This window comes from Coregonus clupeaformis, chromosome 13 (assembly GCF_020615455.1).
Source record: "Coregonus clupeaformis isolate EN_2021a chromosome 13, ASM2061545v1, whole genome shotgun sequence".
NCBI classification, from domain to species: domain Eukaryota; kingdom Metazoa; phylum Chordata; class Actinopteri; order Salmoniformes; family Salmonidae; genus Coregonus; species Coregonus clupeaformis.
In genome coordinates, this window is record NC_059204.1 from 55,199,304 (window position 1) to 55,211,743 (window position 12,440).

Below are 12,440 nucleotides of genomic sequence, written 5' to 3' on the forward strand. Positions count from 1 at the left end.
CTCTAGTTTAAAAGTTATTGTAATTATCTTTTGTGTATTAAAGTCTTGTTTTAAGTTTGATGTACTAGTTAACCGATGTTGCAGGATGTGATGAAGCAAATGTTCTTCACTATAGGCTTAGACTGTTGTTTCCAGATAGTGGGTAAACAGGTTAGGTACCATTGCTAAAGAGTAACGTTATTGAATGAGACAATTTTTTATGTTTTTATATGCAAATCAACTTATATGCTTCAATGTGTGTGATTCATTTCTATAACAACGTATATTTTGTGAGTATGTGTGTAATATTTAGTCAAAGGGTGGATTGATAGAATAATTATTAATGACTAATTATTAAACCCTGAAACTGTGTGAAATGTGTTAGAATGTGTGAGTGTAGGACCAGTAAAGACTATGACATTGTGCTACTGTAGCCGGCGCGATCTGCTCGTCGCCGACTACTGCGTTGTGTTCCGGTGCACTGAAGACAAGACACTGGCGTACTTGAAGGCACTTTATTGTGTACCACTCTCTCAATCTGTTCAACATCAAGGAGAGAAAATGTTCAAAACTCTACCCTCGACCAGAATCCGCCTCTCTCAGTCGAGTACAATGCAGACTCAGTATAATCACATTCAAAAATCCAAGGAATAAAATACAACATAATTGGAAAATAAACATCGCATCTGGTGTATATCTTATGTATGTGTCATATTGCATGTTATCTCTGCCAAAAACTCTGAGCTTTTAGCCTTTACATTAATACTGTGCAACATGACATAAACCATCTTTCAAATAGGTAATACATACAGTAATATGCACGAAGCAACATGTAATCCTTCACATTTGAGCTTTTCAGTGCCATTAAACACTAATCAATACATGAAAACATTTTAAATGAACACATATTTTTAACCTGATATAGGGAATACATTCCTGTTCAACATCAAGGAGAGAAAATGTTCAAATCTCTACCCTCGACCAGAATCCGCCTAACATAAAAAGAACAACGTGGGCTTCAACACAAGAGGATAGAATGACGATCGCTAACTTACAGCTAAACAAAACACGAGGTTAGCTAAGTTAGCAATTTCTCAAACTCTCAAAAATAGCTAAATTCACGACACAGCTTGATTAAATGTACGTACACTCATCATATAATATACATACAAGTTACTATGTGCACTGAAACGTTTTAGTTTTAACAGGTATATCAAGTTTATATCACGCCGAAGTGAAAACATACCTCTCTCAGTCGAGTACAAGTATCCCTCCGCATATAACCAAACCAACACTCTAGAGGGCGCACTTACACAACTAACTCTCCCAATATCTGTAAACTACACGAAATGCTGAACAATACAATATTTTGGTGAAATCAACTCACAAAATAAAATAAAAAATAGAAAATGAACGGTTGTAAAAATCTGTAATTCTTTGACCTGTTACACTACTATTTAGCAATGTGAGTAAGAGTTAGGCCAGACAACAAAGGACAAGGAGAACTATCTACAGACAACTGAGAAACCAAGATAAAGAGGCCTCCCAATTTTGGGAGGAGAGAAACTGTTAGGCTATTTAAGTAGTATGAAACATGGTGCAGAATATTGTGAGAATGGCGATAACTGAGGAATGCAGGGAGTAAGCTATGATAAGAAAGTGTGTGTGTGAACTGATGGTCAGGAGAGCAATTATAAAGTGGAAAACTACAGCCTGCCTAAAGAGGGGAGGGATTTTTGTATGACATATGAGTATAAAAGATGGACTCTGAAATTGTGATGGCAGAATTATCAATGAATAAACATCTCTGACTATGCAGACCGGGACTCTGTCCATTTCTTGATTTTGGGAGACGCACAGAGACACTGAAATAGTTTGTGAAATAATTCACATAACAATAACGCTTTCCATTCTATTGAAGGAGGACACAAAACAAAATTCTTGACTCTAGTGGGATTCAAACCCACAACCTTTGAATATATTTGCCAAATCCGCCTAGAAGTCCAATGCGCTATCCTTTGCGCTACAGAGCCAACCACATTATAAGCCATTTTTAAAAGCTTACCTGAGCCATTTGAAACACCGCTAGCTCAACGTAGCTTTCGAAAGCTACACGGCGGGCTGGAAATCAGTGAAACAACTAACGATGCCATTTGAAAGGCACTGTGTGATTCAAACCCAGGAACTCCAGTTTACTAGAGAGGTACTTTAACCAACTAAGACATGGTGCCAGGCAACATACAAAGACAGGTGTAGACACTTGGCCTGTGGTTCATACAGGTAAGCTGGAGTGGGAAAAACGGAAAGAAATGACGGTCGTCCTTGGATGTGCACTTACCACCATCCTTTGTCTTAACAGCCAAACGTGCTAACTGAATTGCACCACAGAAAACTGTTAGAGATAATTTACGGACTCCAACGAAAACGAAACATGACATACAATTATGTAGGTGTGAAATATGTGTCCCTGGGTGAATAGGGTTGGGAACCCCAGGATTAGACCTTTTGCTATTTTGTAACTGATCACGCTTTCCATTCTATTGAAGGAGGACACAAAACAAAATTCTTGAATATAGTGGGACTCGAACCCACAACCTTTGAATGTCTTTACCAACTCTGCGTAGAAGTCCAATGCGCTATCCGTTGCGCTACAGAGCCAACCACAGATTAAGCCATTTTGAAAAGTGCTTACCTGAGCATATGAAGCACCGCTCGCTCAATGTAGCTTTCGAAAGCTACACGACGGGCTGGAAATCAGTGAAACAACTAACGATGCCATTTGAAAGGCACTGTGTGATTCAAACCCAGGAACTCCAGTTTACTAGAGAGGTACTTTAACCAACTAAGACATGGTGCCAGGCAACACACAAAGACAGGTGTAGATACTTGGCCTGTGGTTCGTATTATATTATAAGCTGGAGTGGGAAAAACGGAAAGAAATGACGGTCGTCCTTGGGTGTGCTCTTACCACCATCCTTTGTCTTAACAGCCGAACGTGCTAACTGAATTGCACCACAGAAAACTGTTAGAGATAATTTACGGACTCCAACGAAAACGAAACATGACATACAATTATATGTCGGTGTGAAATATGTGTCCCTGGGTGAATAGGGTTGGGAAGCCCAGGATTAGACCTTTTGCTATTTTGTAACTGATCACGGTTTCCATTCTATTGAAGGAGGACACAAAACAAAATTCTTGACTCTAGTGGGACTCGAACCCACAAACTTTGAAAATCTTTTCCAAATTCGCCTAGAAGTCCAATGCGCTATCGATTGCGCTACAGAGCCAACCACGTAATTAGCAATTTTGAAAAATGTACCTGAGCCGTACGAAGCACCGCTCGCTGAATGTAACTTTCGAAAGCTACACGACGGGCTGGAAATCAGTGAAACAACTAATGATGCCATTTGAAAGGCACTGTGTGATTCAAACCTAGGAACTGCAGTTTACTAGAGAGGTACTTTAACCAACTAAGACATGGTGCCAGGCAACATACAAAGACAGGTGTAGATACTTGGCCTGTGGTTCATACAGATAAGCTGGAGTGGGAAAAACGGAAAGAAATGACGGTCGTCCTTGGGTGTGCTCTTACCACCATCCTTCGTCTTAACAGCTGAACGTGCTAATTGAATTGCACCACAGAAAACTGTTAGAGATAATTTACGGACTCCAACGAAAACGAAACATGACATACAATTATGTCGGTGTGAAATATGTGTCCCTGGGTGAATAGGGTTGGGAACCCCAGTATTAGACCTTTTGCTATTTTGTAACTGATCACGATTTCCATTCTATTGAAGGAGGACACAAAACAAAATTATTGACTCTAGTGGGACTCGAACCCACAACATTTGAATATCTTTGACAAATCCGCCTAGAATTCCAATGCGCTATCCATTGCGCTACAGAGCCAACAATGTAATAAGCAATTTTGAAAAATGTACCTGAGCCTTACGAAGCACCGCTCGCTGAATGTAACTTTCGAAAGCTACACGAAGGGCTGGAAATCAGTGAAACAACTAACGATGCCATTTGAAAGGCACTGTGTGATTCAAACCCAGGAACTCCAGTTTACTAGAGAGGTACTTTAACCAACTAAGACATCGTGCCAGGCAACACACAAAGACAGGTGTAGATACTTGGCTGTGGATCATACAGATAAGCTGGAGTGGGAAAAACGGAAAGAAATGACGGTTGTCCTTGGGTGTGCTCTTACCACCATCCTTTGTCTTAACAGCCGAACGTGCTAACTGAATTGCACAACAGAAAACTGTTAGAGATAATTTACGGACTCCAACGAAAACGAAACATGACATACAAGTATGTAGGTGTGAAATATGTGTCGCTGGGTGAATAGGGTTGGGAAGCCCAGGATTAGACCTTTTGCTATTTTGTAACTGATCACGCTTTCCATTCTATTGAAGGAGGACACAAAACAAAATTCTTGACTCTAGTGGGACTCGAACCCACAACCTTTGAATATATTTTCCAAATTTGCCTAGAAGTCCAATGCGCTATCGATTGCGCTACTGAGCCAACCACGTAATAAGCAATTTTGAAAAATTTACCTGAGCCGTACGAAGCACCGCTCGCTGAATGTAACTTTCGAAAGCTACACGACGGGCTGGAAATCAGTGAAACAACTAATGATGCCATTTGAAAGGCACTGTGTGATTCAAACCTAGGAACTGCAGTTTACTAGAGAGGTACTTTAACCAACTAAGACATGGTGCCAGGCAACATACAAAGACAGGTGTAGATATTTGGCCTGTGGTTCATACAGATAAGCTGGAGTGGGAAAAACGGAAAGAAATGACGGTCGTCCTTGGGTGTGCTCTTACCACCATCCTTCGTCTTAACAGCTGAACGTGCTAATTGAATTGCACCACAGAAAACTGTTAGAGATAATTTACGGACTCCAACGAAAACGAAACATGACATACAATTATATGTCGGTGTGAAATATGTGTCCCTGGGTGAATAGGGTTGGGAACCCCAGTATTAGACCTTTTGCTATTTTGTAACTGATCACGATTTCCATTCTATTGAAGGAGGACACAAAACAAAAATATTGACTCTAGTGGGACTCGAACCCACAACCTTTGAATATCTTTGCCAAAACTGCCTAGAAGTCCAATGCGCTATCCATTGCGCTACAGAGCCAACCATGTAATAACCAATTTAGAAAAATTTACCTGAGCCTTACGAAGCACCGCTCGCTGAATGTAACTTTCGAAAGCTACACGACAGGCTGGAAATCAGTGAAACAACTAACGATGCCATTTGAAAGGCACTGTGTGATTCAAACCCAGGAACTCCAGTTTACTAGAGAGGTACTTTAACCAACTAAGACATGGTGCCAGGCAACACACAAAGACAGGTGTAGATACTTGGCCTGTGGTTCATACAGATAAGCTGGAGTGGGAAAAACTGAAAGAAATGACGGTCGTCCTTGGGTGTGCTCTTACCACCATCCTTCGTCTTAACAGCTGAACGTGCTAATTGAATTGCACCACAGAAAACTGTTAGAGATAATTTACGGACTCCAACGAAAACGAAACATGACATACAAGTATGTAGGTGTGAAATATGTGTCCCTGGGTGAATAGGGTTGGGAAGCCCAGGATTAGACCTTTTGCTATTTTGTAATTGATCACGCTTTCCATTCTATTGAAGGAGGACACAAAACAAAAATCTTGACTCTAGTGGAACTCAAACCCACAACCTTTGAATATCTTTTCCAAAACCGCCTAGAAGTCCAACACGCTATCCATTGCGCTACTGAGCCAACCACGTAATAAGCAATTTCGAAAAATTTACCTGAGCCTTACGAAGCACCGCTCGCTGAATGTAACTTTCGAAAGCTACACGACGGGCTGGAAATCAGTGAAACAACTAATGATGCCATTTGAAAGGCACTGTGTGATTCAAACCTAGGAACTGCAGTTTACTAGAGAGGTACTTTAACCAACTAAGACATGGTGCCAGGCAACACACAAAGACAGGTGTAGATACTTGGCCTGTGGTTCATACAGATAAGCTGGAGTGGGAAAAACGGAAAGAAATGACGGTCGTCCTTGGGTGTGCTCTTACCACCATCCTTCGTCTTAACAGCTGAACGTGCTAATTGAATTGCACCACAGAAAACTGTTAGAGATAATTTACGGACTCCAACGAAAACGAAACATGACATACAATTATATGTCGGTGTGAAATATGTGTCCCTGGGTGAATAGGGTTGGGAACCCCAGTATTAGACCTTTTGCTATTTTGTAACTGATCACGATTTCCATTCTATTGAAGGAGGACACAAAACAAAATTCTTAACTCTAGTGGGACTCGAACCCACAACCTTTGAATATCTTTGCCAAAACCGCCTAGAAGTCCAATGCGCTATCCATTGCGCTACAGAGCCAACCATGTAATAAGCAATTTAGTAAAATTTACCTGAGCCTCACGACGCACCGCTCGCTGAATGTAACTTTCGAAAGCTACACGACGGGCTGGAAATCAGTGAAACAACTAACGATGCCATTTGAAAGGCACTGTGTGATTCAAACCCAGGAACTCCAGTTTACTAGAGAGGTACTTTAACCAACTAAGACATGGTGCCAGGCAACACAGAAAGACAGGTGTAGATACTTGGCCTGTGGTTCATACAGATAAGCTGGAGTGGGAAAAACGGAAAGAAATGACGGTCGTCCTTGGGTGTGCTCTTACCACCATCTTTTGTCTTAACAGCCGAACGTGCTAACTGAATTGCACCACAGAAAACTGTTAGAGATAATTTACGGACTCCAACGAAAACGAAACATGACATACAAGTATGTAGGTGTGAAATATGTGTCCCTGGGTGAATAGGGTTGGGAAGGCCAGGATTAGACCTTTTGCTATTTTGTAACTGATCACGCTTTCCATTCTATTGAAGGAGGACACAAAACAAAATTCTTGACTCTAGTGGGACTTGAACCCACAACCTTTGAATATCTTTGCCAAATCCACCTACAAGTCCAATGCGCTATCCATTTCGCTACAGAGCCAACCATGTAAAAAGCAATTTGAAAAATGTACCTGAGCCTCACGAAGCACCGCTCGCTGAATGTAACTTTCGAAAGCTACACGACGGGCTGGAAATCAGTGAAACAACTAACGATGCCATTTGAAAGGCACTGTGTGATTCAAACCCAGGAACTCCAGTTTACTAGAGAGGTACTTTAACCAACTAAGATATCGTGCCAGGCAACACACAAAGACAGGTGTAGATACTTGGCCTGTGGTTCATACAGACAAGCTGGAGTGGGAAAAACTGAAAGAAATGACGGTCGTCCTTGGGTGTGCTCTTACCACCATCCTTTGTCTTAACAGCCGAACGTGCTAACTGAATTGCACCACAGAAAACTGTTAGAGATAATTTACGGACTCCAACGAAAACGAAACATGACATACAAGTATGTAGGTGTAAAATATGTGTCCCTGGGTGAATAGGGTTGGGAAGCCCAGGATAAGTCCTTTTGCTATTTTGTAACTGATCACGCTTTCCATTCTATTGAAGGAGGACACAAAACAACATTCTTGACTCTAGTGGGACTCGAACCCACAACCTTTGAATAACTTTGCCAAATCCGCCTAGAAGTCCAATGCGCTATCCATTGCGCTACAGAGCCAACAACATACTAAGCAATTTTGAAAAATTTACCTGAGCCGTACGAAGCACCGCTCGCTGAATGTAACTTTCGAAAGCTACTCGACGGGCTGGAAATCAGTGAAACAACTAATGATGCCATTTGAAAGGCACTGTGTGATTCAAACCCAGGAACTCCAGTTTACTAGAGAGGTACTTTAACCAACTAAGACATGGTGCCAGGCAACACACAAGGACAGGTGTAGTTACTTGGCCTGTGGTTCATACAGATAAGCTAGAGTGGGAAAAACGGAAAGAAATGACGGTCGTCCTTGGGTGTGCTCTTACCACCATCCTTCGTCTTAACAGCTGAACGTGCTAATTGAATTGCACCACAGAAAACTGTTAGAGATAATTTACGGACTCCAACGAAAACGAAACATGACATACAATTATATTTCGGTGTGAAATATGTGTCCCTGGGTGAATAGGGTTGGGAACCCCAGTATTAGACCTTTTGCTATTTTGTAACTGATCACGATTTCCATTCTATTGAAGGAGGACACAAAACAAAATTCTTGACTCTAGTGGGACTCGAACCCACAACCTTTGAATATCTTTGCCAAATCCGCCTAGAAGTCCAATGCGCTATCCATTGCGCTACAGATCCTACCATGTAATAAGCAATTTTGAAAAATTTACCTGAGCCTTACGAAGCACCGCTCGCTGAATGTAACTTTCGAAAGCTACACGACGGGCTGGAAATCAGTGAAACAACTAACGATGCCATTTGAAAGGCACTGTGTGATTCAAACCCAGGAACTCCAGTTTACTAGAGAGGTACTTTAACCAACTAAGACATGGTGCCAGGCAACATACAAAGACAGGTGTAGACACTTGGCCTGTGGTTCATACAGGTAAGCTGGAGTGGGAAAAACGGAAAGAAATGACGGTCGTCCTTGGATGTGCACTTACCACCATCCTTTGTCTTAACAGCCAAACGTGCTAACTGAATTGCACCACAGAAAACTGTTAGAGATAATTTACGGACTCCAACGAAAACGAAACATGACATACAATTATGTAGGTGTGAAATATGTGTCCCTGGGTGAATAGGGTTGGGAACCCCAGGATTAGACCTTTTGCTATTTTGTAACTGATCACGCTTTCCATTCTATTGAAGGAGGACACAAAACAAAATTCTTGAATATAGTGGGACTCGAACCCACAACCTTTGAATGTCTTTACCAACTCTGCGTAGAAGTCCAATGCGCTATCCGTTGCGCTACAGAGCCAACCACAGATTAAGCCATTTTGAAAAGCTTACCTGAGCATATGAAGTACCGCTAGCTCAATGTAGCTTTCGAAAGCTACACGGCGGGCTGGAAATCAGTGAAACAACTAACGATGCCATTTGAAAGGCACTGTGTGATTCAAACCCAGGAACTCCAGTTTACTAGAGAGGTACTTTAACCAACTAAGACATGGTGCCAGGCAACACACAAAGACAGGTGTAGATACTTGTCCTGTGGTTCGTATTATTATTATAAGCTGGAGTGGGAAAAACGGAAAGAAATGACGGTCGTCCTTGGGTGTGCTCTTACCACCATCCTTTGTCTTAACAGCCGAACGTGCTAACTGAATTGCACCACAGAAAACTGTTAGAGATAATTTACGGACTCCAACGAAAACGAAACATGACATACAAGTATGTAGGTGTAAAATATGTGTCCCTGGGTGAATAGGGTTGGGAAGCCCAGGATTAGTCCTTTTGCTATTTTGTAACTGATCACGCTTTCCATTCTATTGAAGGAGGACACAAAACAACATTCTTGACTTAAGTGGGACTCGAACCCACAACCTTTGAATAACTTTGCCAAATCCACCTAGAAGTCCAATGCGCTATCCATTGCGCTACAGAGCCAACAACATACTAAGCAATTTTGAAAAATTTACCTGAGCCGTACGAAGCACCGCTCGCTGAATGTAACTTTCGAAAGCTACTCGACGGGCTGGAAATCAGTGAAACAACTAATGATGCCATTTGAAAGGCACTGTGTGATTCAAACCCAGGAACTCCAGTTTACTAGAGAGGTACTTTAACCAACTAAGACATGGTGCCAGGCAACACACAAAGACAGGTGTAGATACTTGGCCTGTGGTTCATACAGATAAGCTGGAGTGGGAAAAACGGAAAGAAATGACGGTCGTCCTTGGGTGTGCTCTTACCACCATCCTTCGTCTTAACAGCTGAACGTGCTAATTGAATTGCACCACAGAAAACTGTTAGAGATAATTTACGGACTCCAACGAAACATGACATACAATTATATTTCGGTGTGAAATATGTGTCCCTGGGTGAATAGGTTTGGGAACCCCAGTATTAGACCTTTTGCTATTTTGTAACTGATCACGATTTCCATTCTATTGAAGGAGGACAGAAAACAAAATTCTTGACTCTAGTGGGACTCGAACCCACAACCTTCGAATATCTTTGCCAAATCCACCTAGAAGTCCAATGCGCTATCCATTGCGCTACAGAGCCAACAACATACTAAGCAATTTTGAAAAATATACCTGAGCCTCACGAAGCACCGCTCGCTGAATGTAACTTTCGAAAGCTACACGACGGGCTGGAAATCAGTGAAACAACTAACGATGCCATTTGAAAGGCACTGTGTGATTCAAACCCAGGAACTCCAGTTTACTAGAGAGGTACTTTAACCAACTAAGATATCGTGCCAGGCAACACACAAAGACAGGTGTAGATACTTGGCCTGTGGTTCATACAGATTAGCTGGAGTGGGAAAAACGGAAAGAAATGACGGTCGTCCTTGGGTGTGCTCTTACCACCATCCTTTGTCTTAACAGCCGAACGTGCTAACTGAATTGCACCACAGAAAACGATTAGTTACCGGAGTGTAACTCCAGTTCTATGAGTGGAGCGGAGCCCCATAGGACTTAAGGCCCTGCCGACCCTCTCTAGTCTCGCTGAAGATAATGTCTCGGGAGGCTGAGTGAGGGGATGTGTCCCCTTTTATAGGGGCACCTGTGCTCCCATTGGCTGCAGGTGTGTGCATAAATTTGCTTCAGGCTGTTCTGCCTTAGGGCAGAGGGTAAACCACTAGGAGCAGAGCTCCCCCTATGGGGCTCCGCTCCACTCATAGAACTGGAGTTACACTCCGGTAACTAATCGTTCTATATCGTGGAGCTCCGCCCCATAGGGGAGCTCTGCTCCTAGTGGTTTAAGGCGGAGCGTAGCGCTCCAAAATGTACTCCCTGCCGAGCCTAACACTTCCCATTAAAAAATGAAAAGGTCAAGCCTAGCAATGGCCGCAACCAATTCCCGCAGTACTGCAACTAAAAACCCCTCCGGGCGTCACAATATACCGCGTCATCGGTTAAAGACCCTCCCCATCTAGTTCAATGGCAATGCCAATGACTAGTGGGCAGATCATCAGAATAGAAGCTACACTAATCTATACTAGCAGATAGATGTGCCTCAATATCCTGTAAAAACACTACCGACCACTAATGGAATGACACTAAGTGTCACTCTACATTATGTGCCCAGTAGACCACCTCACTCACTCAATGGAACCCAGAGATTAGTAGGCGGGAACAAAATATAAGTCATACTAAACTGAACCATCAGATAGATGACCTCACATTCTGTCAATTCCACACATATCTCTACTATACTGACCCTGTCAGTCAAGAGACATGCCACAAGATATGCTTTCCATCTAAAGCGGACCTGATAGAGACCTGTGTCCATCGTCCTGCTTCTCTCTCCTCCAGCTCAAGATTCCCCTTCAGCTATGCTGAGTACAATCGAGCCAGAGAGCTAGAAAGCCTATCTATCAACAAACATGTTTTCCTAACCAAAGCGGACCTGATTGGAACCTGCCCATAGTCCTGCTTTATCCTCTCTTCCTGGCTCAAAGTCACCTTTCAGCTTCGCTGAGTACAGACCGAGCCAAAGAGCTAGAAAACATATCTGTCCATAATATGTCCTCCTAACCAAAGCGGACTCGATGAACACCCATGTCCACAGTCCTGCTTTTTTCCTCTCTTTCTTGCTCAAGATCTCCTTTCAGCCACGCTGAGCACAGATCGAGCCAAAGAGTTAGAAGACATATCTAATAGACAGAACAGAATATATCTTCCTAACCAAAGCGGACCTGATGGACACACATATCCACAGTCCTGCTTTTCCCTCTCTATCTTACTCAAGATCTTCCTTCAGCCACGCTGAGTACAGATCGAGCCAAAGAGTTAGAAGACATATCTAATAGATAGAACAGAATATATCTTCTTAACCAAAGCTAACCTGATGGACACCCATGTCCACAGTCTTGCTTTTCCCTCTCTATCTTACTCAAGATCTTCCTTCAGCCACGCTGAGTACAGATCGAGCCAAAGAGTTAGAAGACATATCTAATAGATAGAAACGGATAAATGGAGACGGCGTCGACCATGACGCTGCTCTACAAATATCCTCTACCCCTGTTCCTCTGAAGAGGGCAGTAGAAGCTGCTACTCCACGAGTGGAGTGAGCTCTGATACCCTGAGGCAGTTGTCGCCCCGCTGCCTCGTACGCTGTCTCAATACCTTCACAAAGCCAATGAGACAATCGCTGTTTTGAAAGTGGTCTACCTAATGCAGCCGCACCGTGACACACAAACAGCTGAGGCGATGACCTAACCGCTGCTGTGCGCTCAACGTAACACGCCAAAGCGCGCACTGGGCACAGACAATGAAGCTTTTCCTCACTCCTCTCCCTATGAGGAGGGGGAGAAAAAGCCCACAACTCCACAGTCTGTGATCTATATGC

General features: G+C 42.8%; 10 non-coding genes across 10 annotated transcripts; all 10 read right to left on the minus strand.

Moving 5' to 3' along the window:
• Positions 1-1,921: 1,921 nt before the first annotated feature.
• Positions 1,922-2,012, minus strand: trnar-ucu. Its single transcript is given in 2 exon segments — positions 1,922-1,957; positions 1,976-2,012. It is a non-coding gene; the product is annotated as a tRNA-Arg (tRNA).
• Positions 2,013-3,178: 1,166 nt separating this feature from the next.
• Positions 3,179-3,269, minus strand: trnar-ucu. Its single transcript is given in 2 exon segments — positions 3,179-3,214; positions 3,233-3,269. It is a non-coding gene; the product is annotated as a tRNA-Arg (tRNA).
• A 534-nt stretch (positions 3,270-3,803) lies between these two features.
• On the minus strand, positions 3,804-3,894 carry trnar-ucu. Its single transcript is given in 2 exon segments — positions 3,804-3,839; positions 3,858-3,894. It is a non-coding gene; the product is annotated as a tRNA-Arg (tRNA).
• A 533-nt stretch (positions 3,895-4,427) lies between these two features.
• Positions 4,428-4,518, minus strand: trnar-ucu. The gene is given in 2 exon segments: positions 4,428-4,463; positions 4,482-4,518. It is a non-coding gene; the product is annotated as a tRNA-Arg (tRNA).
• A 536-nt stretch (positions 4,519-5,054) lies between these two features.
• Positions 5,055-5,145, minus strand: trnar-ucu. The gene is given in 2 exon segments: positions 5,055-5,090; positions 5,109-5,145. It is a non-coding gene; the product is annotated as a tRNA-Arg (tRNA).
• A 1,161-nt stretch (positions 5,146-6,306) lies between these two features.
• On the minus strand, positions 6,307-6,397 carry trnar-ucu. The gene is given in 2 exon segments: positions 6,307-6,342; positions 6,361-6,397. It is a non-coding gene; the product is annotated as a tRNA-Arg (tRNA).
• Positions 6,398-7,555: 1,158 nt separating this feature from the next.
• trnar-ucu lies at positions 7,556-7,646 on the minus strand. The gene is given in 2 exon segments: positions 7,556-7,591; positions 7,610-7,646. It is a non-coding gene; the product is annotated as a tRNA-Arg (tRNA).
• Positions 7,647-8,182: 536 nt separating this feature from the next.
• trnar-ucu lies at positions 8,183-8,273 on the minus strand. The gene is given in 2 exon segments: positions 8,183-8,218; positions 8,237-8,273. It is a non-coding gene; the product is annotated as a tRNA-Arg (tRNA).
• A 1,163-nt stretch (positions 8,274-9,436) lies between these two features.
• Positions 9,437-9,527, minus strand: trnar-ucu. The gene is given in 2 exon segments: positions 9,437-9,472; positions 9,491-9,527. It is a non-coding gene; the product is annotated as a tRNA-Arg (tRNA).
• Positions 9,528-10,057: 530 nt separating this feature from the next.
• On the minus strand, positions 10,058-10,148 carry trnar-ucu. The gene is given in 2 exon segments: positions 10,058-10,093; positions 10,112-10,148. It is a non-coding gene; the product is annotated as a tRNA-Arg (tRNA).
• Between the last annotated feature and the right edge of the window lie 2,292 nt (positions 10,149-12,440).